The sequence below is a fragment of the Panulirus ornatus genome, chromosome 29, assembly GCF_036320965.1.
Source record: "Panulirus ornatus isolate Po-2019 chromosome 29, ASM3632096v1, whole genome shotgun sequence".
NCBI lineage: Eukaryota > Metazoa > Arthropoda > Malacostraca > Decapoda > Palinuridae > Panulirus > Panulirus ornatus.
Window position 1 is genome coordinate 19,692,088 of NC_092252.1, and position 20,212 is coordinate 19,712,299.

At 40.2% G+C, this 20,212-nt stretch overlaps 1 protein-coding gene across 1 annotated transcript in view; it reads right to left on the reverse strand.

The window, feature by feature from the left end:
- Window positions 1-408: 408 nt before the first annotated feature.
- Window positions 409-20,212, reverse strand: part of LOC139758177 (uncharacterized) — a 109,472-nt gene continuing 89,668 nt past the window's right edge. Inside the window, exon 4 of the transcript XR_011714776.1 lies at window positions 409-1,865. The gene's annotated coding sequence lies outside the window, so the exon portion shown is untranslated. The remainder of the gene's footprint in view (window positions 1,866-20,212) is intronic.

Sequence of the window (20,212 nt, forward strand, 5' to 3'; positions counted from 1 at the left end):
TTTATGTGAGAAACTGCAGAAGCTGGTGACTGAGTTTGGTAAAGTGTGCGAAAGAAGAAAGTTAAGAGTAAATGTGAATAAGAGCAAGGTTATTAGGTACAGTAGGGTTGAGGGTCAAGTCAATTGGGAGGTAAGTTTGAATGGAGAAAAACTGGAGGAAGTAAAGTGTTTTAGATATCTGGGAGTGGATCTGGCAGCGGATGGAACCATGGAAGCGGAAGTGGATCATAGGGTGGGGGAGGGGGCGAAAATCCTGGGAGCCTTGAAGAATGTGTGGAAGTCGAGAACATTATCTCAAAAAGCAAAAATGGGTATGTTTGAAGGAATAATGGTTCCAACAATGTTGTATGGTTGCGAGGCATGGGCTATGGATAGAGTTGTGTGCAGGAGGATGGATGTGCTGAGAATGAGATGTTTGAGGACAATGTGTGGTGTGAGGTGGTTTGATCGAGTAAGTAACGTAAGGGTAAGAGAGATGTGTGGAAATAAAAAGAGCGTGGTTGAAAGAGCAGAAGAGGGTGTTTTGAAATGGTTTGGGCACATGGAAAGAATGAGTGAGGAAAGATTGACCAAGAGGATATATGTGTCGGAGGTGGAGGGAACGCGGAGAAGTGGGAGACCAAATTGGAGGGGGAAAGATGGAGTGAAAAAGATTTTGTGTGATCGGGGCCTGAACATGCAGGAGGGTGAAAGGAGGGCAAGGAAGAGAGTGAATTGGATCGATGTGGTATACCGTGGTTGACGTGCTGTCAGTGGATTGAATTAGGGCATGTGAAGCGTCTGGGGTAAACCATGGAAAGCTGTGTAGGTATGTATATTTGTGTGTGTGGATGTATGTATATACATGTGTATGGGGGTGGGTTGGGCCATTTCTTTCGTCTGTTTCCTTGCGCTACCTCGCAAACGCGGGAGACAGCGACAAAAAAAAAAAAAATATTCATACTTGTACACCTTTATCCATTCCTAGTGACATCCTGCCCCACAAGAAACAGCATCACCGATAAATTAATATACTGATCAAATGATTTTCATCCCTTACCCTTCTTTGGGCAGATGGCACAATTTTGTGATGCTTACCACAAGATTGGTTTCACCATAGAACCGGTGGTTGTGACTATTTGTTCTTGATTCTAGGGAAGCTAATCTTAGCTGCATCTAGAATAATGTTTACATAATATCCACACACTTCTTCAAAACCAGGAAATTCATGAATTCTTCTTGTGGTTAAAGCTCTACTTTTATATTCATCCCAATCACCCCTCTAAAATTTCCATCTATAAGGGCTGTTTGGTGTAGGATTTATTGCTCTATTCAGCCAGACTAAAAAGTGATTACTATTTAGGTACTGAACAAGTGATCAATTAAAATCTATGAAAACACTGCAGGAATAAACTGAGTGGTTAATACCAAAGTTTTCCAAAGTGCACACTAAGGTATAAAGGGCTAACATCATTAAAAAACACTAATATCAATGTTTGATAAAAAAGCCTTACTTAATTTCCTTCTAGTATCCCTTTTATCGTTTCTCTGTCCCATAAAGAACTGTGTAAACTAAGTTTATGAAGCAGAGGAAATGTGCTCAGTAGTTCACTCTTTAATTAAAATCTTCAATATCAGTTTGCACTGGTTCTTCTAGAAGGCAAATTGGTTCTTTTGGAAGGAGATAAAAGGATCAGACGGTAATTTCTTATTTAAAATTTACTCTTGATGCCGAGTCATACAATGAAGTCCTCACGGGTACTACAGTATGATGTGCCTCTGATTTCAGAATAATGCCAGCTCCTTCTTTAGCCTTATTACTAGGTGGAGGGTAGGACTTAAAAAATATACAGTCACACTGAAGGGTTAAGCTCTCATGTCTCTCTCTGAAAAACAGTATGAGAAAAATATCAACAACAAAAATTGGCAGAGAAGGGGCCATTACCACACAGTGAAGTATAGAGGTATTACAGGAATAAATTAACGTCCCTACCAAGAGCAATAAAAAATAAGCACTTTAAAGATCAACTAATAGAGAATCAAGGTAACACAAAACACCAGTGGAAGTCCATCAACTCTCTTACTTGGCAAAAACAAGCAGCACAATAATCAAACGGACTATCTACTTATAACAACTTTGTACCAACACAATGAATGCGTTTAATGATCATTTTCTAAAGGCTGAGACAAAATTATCTCATAATACAGGTGAAGACAAAGCACATATGCAATATATATCCAGCCCCCTGATTTTTTGCTGTATCTTTCCCCAGTATATTACATAGAAACTGAAAATATTTGAAAGCACTAAAATCCATCATTCATGGGTATGGTGATATCCAACCAAAGTTGCTGAAGCACACCTCTAAAATCATTTCAATTTCAATTAGACACATAATCAATTTCACATTTCACTATGGAGGTTTTCCAGATAAATTGAAAATAGCTTAAGGTATTCTCTTGCATAAGTCTGGCAACAAAGATGATATAACAATTGCTGACCAATTTCACCATTACTAACATTTAGTAAAATATGTCAAAAAGCAATTTCAGTTCATCTCATTACTTTTCTTGAACAATCAATTTACTATCTAATTGTCAGTTTGGATTTCATTAAAATTGACCCAAAGATTCTACTTTATTGCACTGCATTGGTAAGGTTTATACACAGAAGAAAAATCTAAACACTGCAAAAATTTTCATAGATATATCCAAAGCTTATGATTCCCTAAATCATAATATGGTATTTGATAAACTGAAAATTACTAGACTTAAAGGTGAACCACTTAACTTGTTTTATAGCTATATAAGTAATATAGGAAGAAAATTGTACTTTGTGATACTAAATATTCTAGTTCAAAAAAATATCTGTAAGGATCTATGTTGAGCCCAATTTCATTTTTGGTTTATATCAGTGATATTTCATGTGTTAGTTTCCAATTCAAATTTGTACTTTTTGCAAAGGACACTAATCTTTTATTAGTTAATAGGGATATCAACTCGACACATTCAAGCTTAGATATCTTACTGTTAAATGGTTGAAAGCAACCAGACTAAAGGTAAATTGAAACAAAACTAATAATATTCTATTTCCAACCTGCTTTGTAACAAATATCATGCCTCCTCTACTTTTGAATGGTGAAATAGTACAATGTGTAGATTACACAAAATTTCTTGGCATGTATATTGACAACAATTTATGCTGAAAACTTGCATTTATGCTGTTTGTTAAACTTGTAAAAAATGTGTGGTTTATTAAACTTGGTCAAACATCAACTTACCATAGAAGTGATGGTCAGCATTTATTACACCTTATCCTAATATTAAATACTGTTTGTATATTCAGGGTTGTATCTGGCCCTCACATTGATAACAGTATATTTGTAGCCCAAGAAAAAATCTGATGGTTATCATTTATGGGTAAATGTTAACACTCCATGGATAATATTTTTACATCACTGAAACTACCAAACCTAATTTTGTTCATACATACTTTCTTATTTAATTTGTTCTACAAAATATCACTGGTCATGCACACAGTATGATCATTAAGCTTGTACAGCATGTCCATAAAACTTGGGGGAACAATATTAATCTAATATGTCCACAAGCTCAAACAACTCTCCCAAAACACTGTTTGTCTACTGGTCCTAAGTGTGGAATTCTCTAACAGACAATACAAAAATTCAAAGCACTATAAGCAACCAGTCTACATCTAAAAAGAAAATAATCATATGTTCACCTTGAAGTCTTCTTAGCTTATAAGCATCATAAAATTGATGTATATCATATCTTCAAGTTTTTTTTTTTTTTCCAAAAGAAGGAACAGAGAATTGGGCCAGGTGAGGGTATTCCCTCAAAGGCCCAGTCCTCTGTTCTTAACGCTACCTCGCTAATGTGGGAAATGGCGAATAGTTTGAAAGAAGAAAGAAAATATATATATATATATATATATATATATATATATATATATATATATATATATATATATATATATATATATATATATATATATATACTGAAAATGCATATTGTCTGTACTGAACACTTAATTGTTGATAATGCATTTAATGTCAGCTAAAAAGCTTCAATTTAGTAGGCTCTGCCATATTCAGTTTTGTAGACAATGATTACTATATTTTTCCATAATATGTACGGCAATAAATTTAAGAAAAATAATTAAGAAAAAAATTCATAACTTGATTGCTAGCAGGAAAATGAAATTTGGCAGGTTTCTGAAATATTAGGAGCTCCTTACTCTATGCAGTTTAAAATATTGTGTTTGTCTGTTGACTCTATGAGTTTACGATCATGCCTTCGCAATACAACAGATGACTGCAATGCATACCCCATGGCATAATCTAAAGACTCATTCTCACTACCAAACTCAGAATCAACTAGTCTGGAGTCGGAATGTTTTCTATTTTGCTCACTTCTGGCTCTTAGAAGCACCTGATGAGCATCCCTTTAGGTGTATGTCCAAAGGAAATTCCTCAGAAGGAATGAACACCCAAAGGATATTCCTGGGAAGCCTGGAAGGAACAACTAAAGAACAGATGAGGCATCCAAATGATGCCCCTGAAAGGGCATCAAGAGTAACACTTGATTTGCTTCCACTGTGAGGAGAAGGAGGAAGAGAAATGTTATTAAGTCCATTTCCTTTATTTAGAGTGAAAACTTGTGACTGTTAAGCTGGTAATCTTCCATACGACGCAAAGGCCTTTGATGCATCTGCAAAGATCTCTTCAGGAAGATTCTGTTTATATCTATTCTTGCTTCTGCAACTCCCATTTTTTGGGGTGTATACAGAAGTTAGAATTTGTTTCTTCTAAAGTTGATGAATTTTTTTCACTGGATTTGTTTACCTACACAGTTACAAAGAATAATTCTGTACATATGCGAAATGTCTCAAAGGATTCCCCTCAAACCATACAGTTACCATGATATTACTCTCATATTTGTCCTTTGTATGTCCACATAATTGACACCACCATTAATCTGAAGATGGAAGGTATAGCTGTCAAATGTTATAATCATGGTTCTTTATTCCCTCTTTTCTTAGTTATTCTTTTTACACTGATAATATATGGATTTATATCTTTCAGGCTTTCCTCTTTTTCATTTCATAGCAACCAATGGGAAATAATTCACTTTGACTGCCAGGGCAATAAACTTTGACTAGCACACAGGAATAATTCTTTTGCTTAGATGTTGGTTTAAGCTTTAATCATAAGTCTCCTAACTCATTTGTTTGATATTACTTTTTCATTTCTCTTCAATCGGTTTCTAAAGTTTACTTTCTTGATATCCTGGTACCATTTTGAAAGTAATATATCTAGGCATATTGCATTCTTGTGATTCTCTTTCTATTACTTTTTCTTTTTCTCAAAATTTTCTGATATGCCCACAAAAATTTCTAATCATTTTAGTCTAAATTCATCAAATTTATCATCCCTGGGGATAGGGGAGAAAGAATACTTCCCACGCATTCCTCACGTGTTGTAGAAGGCAACTAAAGGGGACGGGAGTGGGGGGCTGGAAACCCTTCCCTCCTTGTATTTAAACTTTCTAAAAGGGAAAACTAAAGAAGGAGCCACGCGGAGAGTGCTCATCCTCCTCGAAGGCTCAGATTGGGGTGTCTAAATGTGTGTGGATGTAACCAAGATGAGAAAAAAGGAGAGGTAGGTAGTATGTTTGAGAAAAGGAACCTGGATGTTTTGGCTCTGAGTGAAATGATGCTCAAGGGTAAAGGGGAAGAGTGGTTTGGGAATGTCTTGGGAGTAAAGTCAGGGGTTAGTGAGAGGACAAGAGCAAGGGAAGGAGTAGCACTACTGAAACAGGAGTGGTGGGAGTATGTGATAGAGTGTAAGACAGTAAACTCTAGATTGATATGGGTAAAACTGAAAGTGGATGAAGAGAGATGGGTGATTATTGGTGCATATGCACCTGGGCATGAGAAGAAAGATCATGAGAGGCAAGTGTTTTGGGAGCAGCTGAGTGAGTGTGTTAGTAGTTTTGATGCACGAGACTGGGTTATAGTGATGGGTGATTTGAATGCAAAGGTGAGTAATGTGGCAGTTGAGGGAAGAATTGGTGTACATGGGGTGTTCAGTGTTGTAAATGGAAATGGTGAAGAGCTTGTAGATTTATGTGCTGAAAAAGGACTGGTGATTGGAAATATCTGGTTTAAAAAGAGAGATATACATAAGTATACGTATGTAAGTAGGAGAGATGGCCAGAGAGCGTTATTGGATTACATGTTAATTGATAGGCGTCCGAAAGAGAGACTTTTGGATGTTAATGTGCTGAGAGGTGCAACTGGAGGGATGTCTAATCATTATCTTGTGGAGGCGAAGGTTAGTATTTGTAGAGATTTTCAGAAAAGAAGAGAGAATGTTGGGGTGAAGAGAGTGGTGAGAGTAAGTGAGCTTGGGAAGGAGACTTGTGTGAGGAAGTATCAGGAGAGACTGAGTACAGAATGGAAAAAGGTGAGAACAAAGGACGTAAGGGGAGGGGGGAGGAATGGGATGTATTTAGGGAAGCAGTGATGGCTTGCGCAAAAGATGCCTGTGGCATGAGAAGCATGGGAGGTGGGCAGATTAGATAGGGTAGTGAGTGGTGGGATGAAGAAGTAAGATTATTAGTGAAATAGAAGAGAGACGCATTTGGACGATTTTTGCAGGGAAATAATGCAAATGACTGGGAGATGTAAAAAAGAAAGAGGCAGGAGGTCAAGAGAAAGGTGCAAGAGGTGAAAAAGAGGGCAAATGAGAATTGGGGTGAGAGGGTATCATTAAATTTTAGGGAGAATAAAAAGATGTCTTGGAAGGAGGTAAATAAAGTGCGTAAGACAAGGGAACAAACGGAAACATCAGTGAAGGGGGCTAATGGGCAGGTGATAACAAGTAGTGGTGATGTGAGAAGGAGATGGTGAGTATTTTGAAGGTTTGTTGAATGTATTTGATGATAGAGTGGCAGATATAAGGTGTTTTGGTCGAGGTGGTGTGCAAAGTGAGAGGGTTAGGGAGAATGATTTGGTAAACAGAGAAGAGGTAGTAAAAGCTTTGCAGAAGATGAAAGCCAGCAAGGCAGTGGCTTTGGATGGTACTGTAGTGGAATTTATTAAAAGAGGGGGTGACTGTATTGTTGACTGATTGGTAAGGTTATTTAGTGTATGTATGACTCATGGTGAGGTGCCTGAGGATTGGCGGAATGCTTGCATAGTGCCATTGTACAAAGGCAAAGGGGATAAGAGTGAGTGCTCATGTTACAGAGGTATAAGTTTGTTGAGTATTCCTGGGAAATTATATGGGAGGGTATTGATTGAGAGGGTGAAAGCATGTACAGAGCATCAGATTGGGGGAAGAGCAAAGTGGTTTCAGAAGTGGTAGAGGATGTGTGGATCAGGTGTTTGCTTTGAAGAATGTACGTGAGAAATACTTAGAAAAGCAAATGGATTTGTATGTAGCATTTATGGATCTGGAGAAGGCATATGATAAAGATGATAGAGATGCTCTGTGGAAGGTATTAAGAATATATGGTGTGGAAGGCAAGTTTTTAGAAGCAGTGAAAAGTTTTTATCGAGGATGTAAGGCATGTGTATGTGTGGGAATAGAGGAAAGTGATTGGTTCTCAGTGAATGTTGGTTTGCAGCAGGGGTGTGTGATGTCTCCATGATTGCTTAATTTGTTTATGGATGGGGTTGTTAGCGAGGTGAATGCAAGAGTTTTGGATAGAGGGGCAAGTATGCAGTCTGTTGTGGATGAGAGAGCTTGGGAAGTAAGTCAGTTGTTGTTCACTGATGATAGTGCTGGTGGTTGATCTGTGTAAGAAACTGCAAAAGCTGGTGACTGAGTTTGGTAAAGTAAGTGAGAGAAGAGAGCTGAGAGTAAATGTGAATAAGAGCAAGGTTATAAGGTACAGTAGGGTTGGGGGACAAATCAACGGGGAGGTAAGTCTGACTGGAGAAAAACTGGAGGAAGAGAAGTGTTTTAGATATTTGGAAGTGGATCTGGCAGCGGATGGAACCATGGAAGCGGAAGTGAATCATAGGGTGGGGGAGGGGGCGAAAGTTCTGGGAGCGTTGAAGAATGTGTGGAAGTCGAGAACATTATCTCAGAAAGCAAAAATGGGTATGTTTGAAGGAATAGTGGTTCCAACAATGTTATATGGTTGAGAGGCATGGGCCATAGATAGAGTTAAGTGGAGGAGGGTGGATGTGCTGGAAATGAGATGTTTGAGGACAATATGTGGTGTGAGGTGGTTTGTTCGAGTACGTAATAAAAGGGTAAGAGAGTTGTATGGTAATAAAAAGAGTGTGGTCGAGAGAGCAGAAGAGGGTGTTTTGAAATGGTTTGGTCACATGGAGAGAATGAGTGAGGAAAGATTGACCAAGAGGATATATGTGTCAAAGGTGGAGGGAACGAGGAGAAGTGGGAGACCAAATTGGAGGTGGAAAGATGGAGTGAAATAGATTTTGAGTGATGGGGGCCTGAATATGCAGGAGGGTGAAAGGCGTGCAAAGAACAGAGTGAATTGGAATGATGTGGTATACCGGGGTTGTCATGCTGTCAAGGGATTGAACCAGGGCATGTGAAGCGTCTGGGGTAAACCATGAAAAGTTCTGTGGGGCCTGGATGTGGAAAGGGAGCTGTGGTTTTGGTGCATTATACATGACAGCTAGAGACTGAGTGTAAACGAATGTGTCATTTGTTGTCTTTTCCTAGTGCTACCTCACGCACATGCAGGGGGAGGGGGTTGTTATTCCATGTGTGATGGGGTGGCAGTGGGAATGAATAAAGGCGGACAGTATGAATTATGTACATGAGCATATATGTATATGTCTGTGTGAGTATATATATGTATACGTTGAGATGTATAGGTATGTATATTTGCGTGTGTGGACGTGTATGTATATACATGTGTATGTGGGTGGGTTGGGCCATTCTTTCGTCTGTTTCCTTGCGCTACCTCGCTAACGCAGGAGACAGAGACAAAGTAAAATAAATGAATAAATATCATTACATTCCACAACTAATCTTTTATTACAGAATGTGATACTACCATAGTTTAAGTTATTGAAAACTTCAGAGTGAGTCATCTTTCAACTTGAACATATTCTTACAATAATCTTGAAATTTCTCCCAAAATTATTATTTTACTTGCAACCAGGCTCCAATTCTTCAGCTGTATTGGTATCCAAAGGAATTCCACCATCATGATGTTCAAGTCCCATTTCCATGCCAAGGGCAGCAGAGGTTACTTTCACATCATTTCCATGATGGGTAAGCTAGGCTTCTCTTCCATCCACGGTTTGAAGTTTCAGTACAAATCCTTTAGAAATAAAAAGATATCTTGAGTCTCATATGGACCTCCATGGTGTAGAGATTAATGTTGCTGATTCAGATGCATTCACAGGTTGCCCCGGGTCAAGCACACATGTACGAATCCTGGTTGCAGCAGTCAGTCCACATTCAATCCAGCTATTCAACATTCCCTAGGGGTTGGTCGATAAAGTGGGCACCTGGTTTAGGCTATACATAGGATCAATGAGATGGCTTTAATTAGGGCATTTAGCTACCTGTGCCATCTCAAACTTATAATAAAATAATTTTCTCTAATGTGACCAGTAGGACTGATGTTCCACAAGATAACCCCATACCCTACCTGCTGCAAATACACTGGGTTAGCTTTCCTGTAATTAACTGAGCAAGGATTTGCCTGACTGTTTAGACAGATAACATAAAAAAATTTGATGGTTTTTCAACTAAGTTGGAGGGTATACCAGAGAGCGCACAGGGAGTTGAATAAATTTAGGTGCCTCTCCTGGAACCAAAGGCAACCTCCAGTTATTCTTTCATCAAAAAATGATCCAATACTCTTTGTGTGCTGTGACAACAATCAAACGACTACAGTTATCTTCAATCATGTGAGGAATCCAGAGTAGGATATTTTTTATCAATCCTTCCAGAATAATTTTGATGGATAAGGATATATCCTTGCTATTTTCACCAAAAGAAAAGGACACCTTTTCTTTCATTTATGGACAGAATAAAGGAGAAGAACATGTCTCCTATGAAAAATCCATGAAATCCTCCAACCACAGAGAGGAAGCTGACTCTCAGGTGGGGGAACCTTATTCTGACTGAGACATTAGATTCTTCAAGGGAGGCAAATGAATATCAGGCTAAATGGTACTGAAAAGGAGAAAGAGCAAATATGATAACCTTCAAACCTTCACCTGCAGAAGGTTTGAGAAGCAAGTGTTTGGGAGCAGCTGAGTGAGTGTGTTAGCAGCTTTGATGCACGAGACTGGGTTATAGTGATGGGTGATTTCAATGCAAAGGTGAGTAATGTGGCAGTCGAGCGAATAATTAGTGCACATGGGTTGTTCAGTGTTGCAAATGGAAATGGTGAAGAGCTTGTGGATTTGTGTGCTGAAAAAGGACTGGTGACTGGGAATACCTGGTTTAAAAAGAAAGATAAACAAAAGTATACGTATGTAAGTAGGATAGATGGCCAGAGGGCATCATTGGATTATGTGTTAATCAATTGATAGGCAAGTGGAAGAGAGACTTTTGGATGTCAATGTGCTGAGAGGGGCAGCTGGAGGGATATCTGATCATTATCTTGTGGAGGCGAAGGTGAAGATTTTTAGAGGATTTCAGAAAAGAAGAGAGAATGTTAGGGAGAAGACAGTGGTGAGAGTAAGTGAGCTTGGAAAGGAGACTTGTGCGAGGAAGTACCAGGAGAGATTGAGTGCTGAACTGCAAAAGGTAAGAGCAAACGATGTAAGGGGAGTGGGGGAGGAATGGGATGTATTTAGGGAAGCAGTGATGGCTTGTGCAAAAGATGCTTGTGGCTTGAGAAAGGTGGGAGATGGGCAGATTAGAAAGGGTAGTGAGTGGTGGGATGAAGAAGTAAGATTGTAAGTGAAAGAGAAGAGGGAGGCATTTGGATGATTTTTGCTGGGAAGTAGTGCAAATGACTGGGAGATGTATAAAAGAAAGAGGCAGGAGTCAAGAGAAAGGTGCAAGAGGAGAAAAAGAGTGCATATGAGAGTTGAGGTGACAGAGTATCATCAAATTTTAGGGAGAATAAAAAGATGTTTTGGAAGGAGGTAAATAAAGTGTGTAAGACAAGAGAACAAATGGGAACATCGGTGAAGAGGGCTAATGGGGAGGTAATAACAAGTAGTGATGAAGTGAGAAAGAGATGGAGTGAGTACTTTAAAGGTTTGTTGAATGTGCGTGATGACAGAGTGGCAGACATAAGGTGTTTTAGTTGGGGTGGTGTGTGAAGTGAGAGGGTCAAGGAGAATTGTTTGGTAAACAGAGAAGAGGTAGTAAAAGCCTTTTGGAAGATGAAAGCCAGCAAGGTGGCGGGTTTGGATGGTATTGCTGTGGAATTTATAAAAAAAAAAAAAAAGGGGGGTGACTGTGTTGTTGACTGGTTGGTAAGGATATCCAATGTATGTATGGATCATGGTGAAGTGCCTGAGGATTGGCAGAATGCATGCTTGGTGCCATTAAACAAAGGCAAAGGGGATAAAGGTGAGTGCTCAAATTACAGCGGCATAAGTTTGTTGAGTATTCATGGGGAATTATATGTGAGGGTATTGATTGAGAGGGTTAAGGCATATAAAGAGCATCAGACTGGGGAAGAGCAGTGGAGTTTCAGAAGTGGTAGAGGATGTGTGGATCATGTGTTTGCTTTGAAGAATGTATGTGAGAAATACTTAGAAAAACATTTGGATTTGTATGTAGCATTTATGGATCAGGAGAATGCATATGATAGGCTTGATAGAGATGCTCTGTGGAAGGTTTTAAGAGTATATGGTGTGGGAGGTAAGTTTCTAGAAGCAGGGAAAAGGTTTTACCAAGGATGTAAGGAATGTGTACGAGTAGGTAGAGAGGAAGGTTATTGGTTTCCAGAGAATGTCAGTTTGTGGTAGGGGTGCATGATGTCTCCATGGTTGTTTAATCTGTATATGGATGGGGTGGTTAGGGAGGTGAATGCAAGTTTTGGAGAGAGGGGCAAGTATGCAGTCTGTTGTGGATGAGAGGACTTGGGAAGTGAGTTAGTTGTTGTTCGCTGATGATACAGTGCTGGTGGCTGATTTGGGTGAGAAACTGCAAAAGTTGGTGACTGAGTTTGGTAAAGTGTGTGAAAGAAAAAAGCTGAGAGTAAATGTGAATAAGAGCAAGGTTATTAGATTCAGTAGGGTTGAGGAAAAGTTAATTGGGATGTAAGTTTGAATGGAGAGAAACTGGAGGAAGTGAAGTGTTTAAGATATCTGGGAGAGGACTTAGCAACGGATGGAACCATGAAAGCTGAAGTTAGTCACACAATGGGGAAGGGGGCGAAGGTTCTGGGAGCGTTGAAGAATGTGTGGAAAGCGAGAAGAGTTATCTCGGAGAGCAAAAATGGGTATGTTTGAAGGAATAGTGGTTCCAACATGTTAAATAGTTGCGAGGCATGGGCTTCAGATAAGGTTGTGTGGAGGAGGGTACATGTGTTGGAAATAAGATGTTTGAAGACAATATGTGGTGTGAGGTGGTATGATCGACTAAGTACCGAAAGGGTAAGAGAGTTGTGTGGTAATAAAAAGTGTGTGGTTGATAGAGCAGAAGAGGGAGTGTTGAAATGGTTTGGTCACATGGAGAGAATAAGTGAGGAAAGCTTGACAAAGAGGATATATGTGTTAAAGGTAGAGGGAACAAGGAGAAGCGGGAGGCCAAATTGGAGGTGGAAGGATGGAGTGAAAAAGATTTTGAATGATTGGGGCCTGAACATACAGGAGGGTGAAAGGCGTGCAAGAAATAGAGTGATTTGGAATGATGTGGTATAGCGGGGTTGATGTGCTGTCAATGGACTGACACAGGGCACGTGAAGCGTCTGGGGTAAACCATGGAAAGGTTCTGTGGGGCCTGGATGTGGAAAGGGATCTATGGTTTTGGTGCATTACAAATGATAAGCGCCTGAGACTGAGTGTGAAATATGGCCATTTTTGTCTATTCCTTGCGCTGTCTTGCTGGGGGGGGGATTCTATTTTGTGTGTGGCAGGGTGGCGACGGGAATGGATAAAAGCAGCAAGTATGGATACATACATGTGTATATATGTATATGTGCATGTTGAAATGTCTATGCATGTACATGTGCGTTTATGTAAATACATGTGTATGTGGGTGGGTTGGGCCATTCCTCGTCTGTTTCCTTGCACTACCTCACTAACACAGGGGATGGCAGTTAAGTATAATAAAATTTTAGTTTTCCTAATGAAGGAACAGAGGAGGGGGCCAAGTAAGGATATTCCCTCAAAGGCTCAGTCCTCTGTTCTTAATGCTACCTCGCTAATGCGGGAAATGGCGAATAGTATGAAAAATATATATATATATATATATATATATATATATATATATATATATATATATATATATATATATATATATATATATCTTTTCTTTTTCTTTTAAACTATTCGCCATTTCCCGCGTTAGCGAGGTAGCGTTAAGAACAGAAGACTGGGCCTTTGTGGGATATCCTCACCTGGCCCCCTCTGTTCCTCCTTTTGGAAAATTAAAAAAAAACAAGAGGGGAGGATTTCCAGCCCCCCGCTCCCTCCCCTTTTAGTCGCCTTCTACGACACGCAGGGAATACGTGGGAAGTATTCTTAATCCCCTATCCCCAGGGATAATTTTTTTTTTTTTTTTTTTTGCTTTGTCGCTGTCTCCCGCGTTTGCCAGGTAGCGCAAGGAAACAGATGAAAGAAATGGCCCATCCCACCTCCATACACATGTATATACATACACGTCCACACACGCAAATATACATACCTACACAGCTTTCCATGGTTTACCCCAGACACTTCACATGCCCTGATTCAATCCACTGACAGCACGTCAACCCCGGTATACCACATCGATCCAATTCACTCTATTCCTTGCCCTCCTTTCACCCTCCTGCATGTTCAGGCCCTGATCACACAAAATCTTTTTCACTCCATCTTTCCACCTCCAATTTGGTCTCCCACTTCTCCTTGTTCCCTCCACCTCTGACACATATATCCTCTTGGTCAATCTTTCCTCACTCATTCTCTCCATGTGCCCAAACCATTTCAAAACACCCTCTTCTGCTCTCTCAACCACGCTCTTTTTATTTCCACACATCTCTCTTACCCTTACGTTACTTACTCGATCAAACCACCTCACACCACACATTGTCCTCAAACATCTCATTTCCAGCACATCCACCCTCCTGCACACAACTCTATCCATAGCCCACGCCTCGCAACCATACAAAATTGTTGGAACCACTAATCCTTCAAACATATCCATTTTTGCTTTCCGAGATAATGTTCTCAACTTCCACACGTTCTTCAAGGCTCCCAGGATTTTCACCCCCTCCCCCACCCTATGATCCACTTCCGCTTCCATGGTTCCATCCGCTGCCAGATCCACTCCCAGATATCTAAAACACTTTACTTCCTCCAGTTTTTCTCCATTCAAACTTACCTCCCAATTGACTTGACCCTCAACCCTACTGTACCTAATAACCTTGCTCTTATTCACATTTACTCTTAACTTTCTTCTTTCACACACTTTACCAAACTCAGTCACCAGTTTCTGCAGTTTCTCACATGAATCAGCCACCAGCGATGTATCATCAGCGAACAACAACTGACTCACTTCCCAAGCTCTCTCATCCCCAACAGACTTCATACTTGCCCCTCTTTCCAAAACTCTTGCATTCACCTCCCTAACAACCCCATCCATAAACAAATTAAACAACCATGGAGATATCACACACCCCTGCCGCAAACCTACATTCACTGAGAACCAATCACTTTCCTCTCTTCCTACACGTACACATGCCTTACCACCTTGATAAAAACTTTTCACTGCTTCTAACAACTTGCCTCACACACCATATATTCTTAATACCTTCCACAGAGCATCTCTATCAACTCTATCATATGCCAGGGATAATATATATATATATATATATATATATATATATATATATATATATATATATATATATATATATATATATTTTTTTTTTTTCATACTATTCGCCATTTCCAGCGATAGCGAGGTAACGTTAAGAACAGAGGACTGGGCCTTTGAGGGAATATTCTCACCTGGCCCCCTTCTCTGTTCCTTGTTTTGGAAAATTAAAAAAAAAAAAAACGAGAGGGGAGAATATATATATGTATATATATATATAAATATATATATATATATATATATATATATATATATATATATATATATATATATATATATATATATATGCCAGGGATAATATATATATATATATAAATAAAGTGCGTAAGACAAGGGAGCAAATGGGAACTTCAGTGAAGGGCGCAAATGGGGAGGTGATAACAAGTAGTGGTGATGTGAGAAGGAGATGGAGTGAGTATTTTGAAGGTTTGTTGAATGTGTTTGATGATAGAGTGGCAGATATAGGGTGTTTTGGTTGAGGTGGTGTGCAAAGTGAGAGGGTTAGGGAAAATGATTTGGTAAACAGAGAAGAGGTAGTGAAAGCTTTGCGGAAGATGAAAGCCGGCAAGGCAGCAGGTTTGGATGGTATTGCAGTGGAATTTATTAAAAAAGTGGGTGACTGTATTGTTGATTGGTTGGTAAGGTTATTTAATGTATGTATGACTCATGGTGAGGTGCCTGAGGATTGGCGGAATGCGTGCATAGTGCCATTGTACAAAGGCAAAGGGGATAAGAGTGAGTGCTCAAATTACAGAGGTATAAGTTTGTTGAGTATTCCTGGTAAATTATATGGGAGGGTATTGATTGAGAGGGTGAAGGTATGTACAGAGCATCAGATTGGGGAAGAGCAGTGTGGTTTCAGAAGTGGTAGAGGATGTGTGGATCAGGTGTTTGCTTTGAAGAACGTATGTGAGAAATACTTAGAAAAGCAAATGGATTTGTATGTAGCATTTATGGATCTGGAGAAGGCATATGATAGAGTTGATAGAGATGCTCTGTGGAAGGTATTAAGAATATATGGTGTGGGAGGAAAGTTGTTAGAAGCAGTGAAAAGTTTTTATCGAGGATGTAAGGCATGTGTACATGTAGGAAGAGAGGAAAGTGATTGGTTCTCAGTGAATGTAGGTTTGCGGCAGGGGTGTGTGATGTCTCCATGGTTGTTTAATTTGTTTATGGATGGGGTTGTTAGGGAGGTAAATGCAAGAGTTTTGGAAAGAGGGGCAAGTATGAAGTCTGTTGGGGATGAGAGAGCTTGGGAAGTGAGTCAGTTGTTGTTCGCTGATGATACAGCGCTGGTGGCTGATTCATGTGAGAAACTGCAGAAGCTGGTGACTGAGTTTGGTAAAGTGTGTGGAAGAAGAAAGTTAAGAGTAAATGTGAATAAGAGCAAGGTTATTAGGTACAGTAGGGTTGAGGGTCAAGTCAATTGGGAGGTGAGTTTGAATGGAGAAAAACTGGAGGAAGTGAAGTGTTTTAGATATCTGGGAGTGGATCTGGCAGCGGATGGAACCATGGAAGCGGAAGTGGATCATAGGGTGGGGGAGGGGGTGAAAATTCTGGGGGCCTTGAAGAATGTGTGGAAGTCGAGAACATTATCTCGGAAAGCAAAAATGGGTATGTTTGAAGGAATAGTGGTTCCAACAATGTTGTATGGTTGCGAGGCGTGGGCTATGGATAGAGTTGTGCGCAGGAGGATGGATGTGCTGGAAATGAGATGTTTGAGGACAATGTGTGGTGTGAGGTGGTTTGATCGAGTGAGTAACGTAAGGGTAAGAGAGATGTGTGGAAATAAAAAGAGCGTGGTTGAGAGAGCAGAAGAGGGTGTTTTGAAGTGGTTTGGGCACATGGAGAGGATGAGTGAGGAAAGATTGACCAAGAGGATATATGTGTCGGAGGTGGAGGGAGCAAGGAGAAGAGGGAGACCAAATTGGAGGTGGAAAGATGGAGTGAAAAAGATTTTGTGTGATCGGGGCCTGAACATGCAGGAGGGTGAAAGGAGGGCAAGGAATAGAGTGAATTGGAGCGATGTGGTATACCGGGGTTGACGTGCTGTCAGTGGATTGAATCAAGGCATGTGAAGCGTCTGGGGTAAACCATGGAAAGCTGTGTAGGTATGTATATTTGCGTGTGTGGACGTATGTATATACATGTGTATGGGGGGGGGGTTGGGCCATTTCTTTCGTCTGTTTCCTTGCGCTACCTCGCAAACGCGGGAGACAGCGACAATAGAAAAAAAAAAATATATATATATATATATATATATGTATACACCATCCAAACCCGCCGCCTTGCCAGATTTCATCTTCCGCAAGGCTTTCACTACTTCTCTGTTTACTATATTATTCTTCATGACCCTCTCACTTTGCATACCACCTTGACCTAAACACCCTATATCTGCCACACATTCAACAAACCTTCAAAATTGTCACTCCATCTCCTTCTTACATCACCACTATTTGTTAATACCTCCCCATTGGCCCCCTTCACCGATGTTCCCATTTGTTCTCTTGTCTTAACTTTATTTACCTCCTTCCAAAACATCTCCCAAAAATTTATTGATAATCTCTCACCCCAACTCTCATTTGCCCTCTTTTCACCTCTTGCACCTTTCTCTTGACCTCCTGCCTCTTTCTTTTATACATCTCCCAGTCATTTCCACTATTTCCCTGTAAAATCATCCAAATGCCTCTCTTTTATTTCCCTAATAATTTCACTTCTTCATCCCAGCACTGACTACCCTTTCTAATCTGCCCACCTCCCATGCTTCTCATGCCACAAGCATCTTTTGTGCAAGCCATCACTGCTTCCTTAAATACATCCCATTCCTCCCCCACTCCCCTTACGTCATTTTCTCTCACCTTTTTCCATTCTGCACTCAGTCTCTCCTGGTACTTCCTCAAACAAGTCTCCTTCCTAAGCTCACTTACTCGCACCACTCTTTTCACCCTAACATTCTCGCTTCTTTTCTGAAAACCTCTACAAATCTTCCCCTTCGTCTCCACAAGATAATGATCAGACAATCCCTCCAGTTGCACCTCTCAGCACATTAACATCCAAAAGTCTCTCTTTTGTGCACCTATCAATTAACATGTAATCCAATAACACTCCCTGGCCATCTCTCCTACTTATATACGTATACCTATGTATATCTCTCTTTAAACCAGGTATTCCCAATCACCAGTCCTTTTTCAGCACACAAATCCACAAGCTCTTCTCCATTTCCATTCACAACACTGAACACCCCATGTACACCAATTATTCCCTCAACTGCCACATTACTCACCTTTGCATTCAAATCACCCATCACTAACCCAGTCTCATGCATCAAAACTACTAACACACTCACTCAGCTGCTCCCAAAACACTTGCCTCTCTCATGATCTTTCTTCTCATGCCCAGGTGCATAGGCACCAATAATCACCCATCTCTCTCCAACCACTTTCAGTTTCACCCATATCAATCTACAGTTTACCTTTTTACACTATCACATACTCCCACAACTCCTGTTTCAGGAGTAGTGATACTCCTTCCTTTGCTCTTGTCCTCTCACCAACCCCTGACTTTACTCCCAAAACATTCCCAAACCAATCTTCCCCTTTACCCTTGAGTTTCATGTCACTCAGAGCCAATATATCCAAGTTCCTTTTCTCAAACATACTACCTATCCCTCCTTTTTTCTCATCCTGGTTACATCCACACACATTTAGACATCCCAATCTGAGCCTTCAAGGAGGGTGAGCACTCCCCGCATGACTCCTTCTTCTGTTTCCCCTTTTAGAAAGACAAAAATGCAAAGACAGGAGGGTTTCTAGCCTCCTGCTCCTGTCCCCTTTAGTCACCTTCTACAACACACGGGGAATGCGTGGGAAGTATTCTTTCTCCCCTATCCCCTAATCCCTTCCTTTAGGTAAGCTTTCAACCTATCACTAAATGGTTTGTCACTCGCCTTTAGTTGCCTTGGTGTCAACCGTTTAGCAACAATGTGAAAGCTTACCAAGAGGAAGGGATTAAGAATAGCGTTAACACAAGGTTTGGGTTCATCTGCTGGTCACTTCAGGCAGAGAATTTTGCTTTGAATGGGTAGAGGCAGCAGGACAAACAATCCAATCAGAGTGACACATCTAAGCATCCGACTAGGTGTCCATCACTTGCTGGGGAATACGTTCCTCCCGAATGCTGGAACCAATATCTCCTGAAGAAGACTTGAAATGTCAAAACGTTGGGGTATATCTTAGCTCTATCCAGTTTGTTTCCATACCATCCTGTGTTCCATATTTGTCATGATGAATAATGGATAATGAGATATCTTGGGGATGGGATCCACATCTAAACACAAAATCCATTTATGTATCATATACAACTTATACACAAAGCCTGAAGGTAATGCATACAATATCTTTTATAATTTTGTGCATGAAATAAAGTTTGTGTGACAGTGAACCATCAGAAAGCTAAGGCGTCACAACCTCAGCCACCAATGTGGGCAATCTGTGGTTGTTTGGCATCACCTTCATTTCTGACTCTGATTTTATATGTTACTGATAAGCAATTATTTTCTTACACTTATTCACAAAGAGCAGAGAATAAGCAAAAAACAGTAAAAAATGCACGTGGGTCTGGTGGTGATGATGGTTTGTAACAAACTGGTGCCAACAGAATGTAAGAGTCCAGCATGGGCAAGTGAGGGCAGGTGTGGAAGTTTCCACTTGTAACATCATGTTGCTGCTCAAAAAGTTTTGGATTTTGAAGCATTTTGGATTTTGGATTTTCGAATTTGGGATGCTCAACCTGTACTAGTTCTAAGCCATGGACAGGGATCTGTTTTAACTGTCCTTACTTCTAAAACGGGAAAAAACATAAAGCAGAAGTAATGCACAGGCACGGAGATCCACTGAAGTGCTACTCAAAAGAAGAAACCCACTGTAAAACGTCTCTCTTCTTACAGAAAACTTTACAGTGTCTGATCTGTATAAGACATCTACCCAGACACAGAAACTCTCCTGGAGATAAGAAACTTGGAGAAGGGGCCTCAGAACATAGGCAAAGAATTCAATTATTGACTTGAAAGAGGCAGGGACTGCCAGAGCCTTAAGCATCAGGTAGAGGACTCCTGCAGAATGATCTATAAAAACTGCACCTGAGAACACGACACTCTGGGAAGTGACAAAACCATGAGCCTAAAGACATGTAAAGCTAAAGAATGGGAAATGCATTCTTACTGGAAG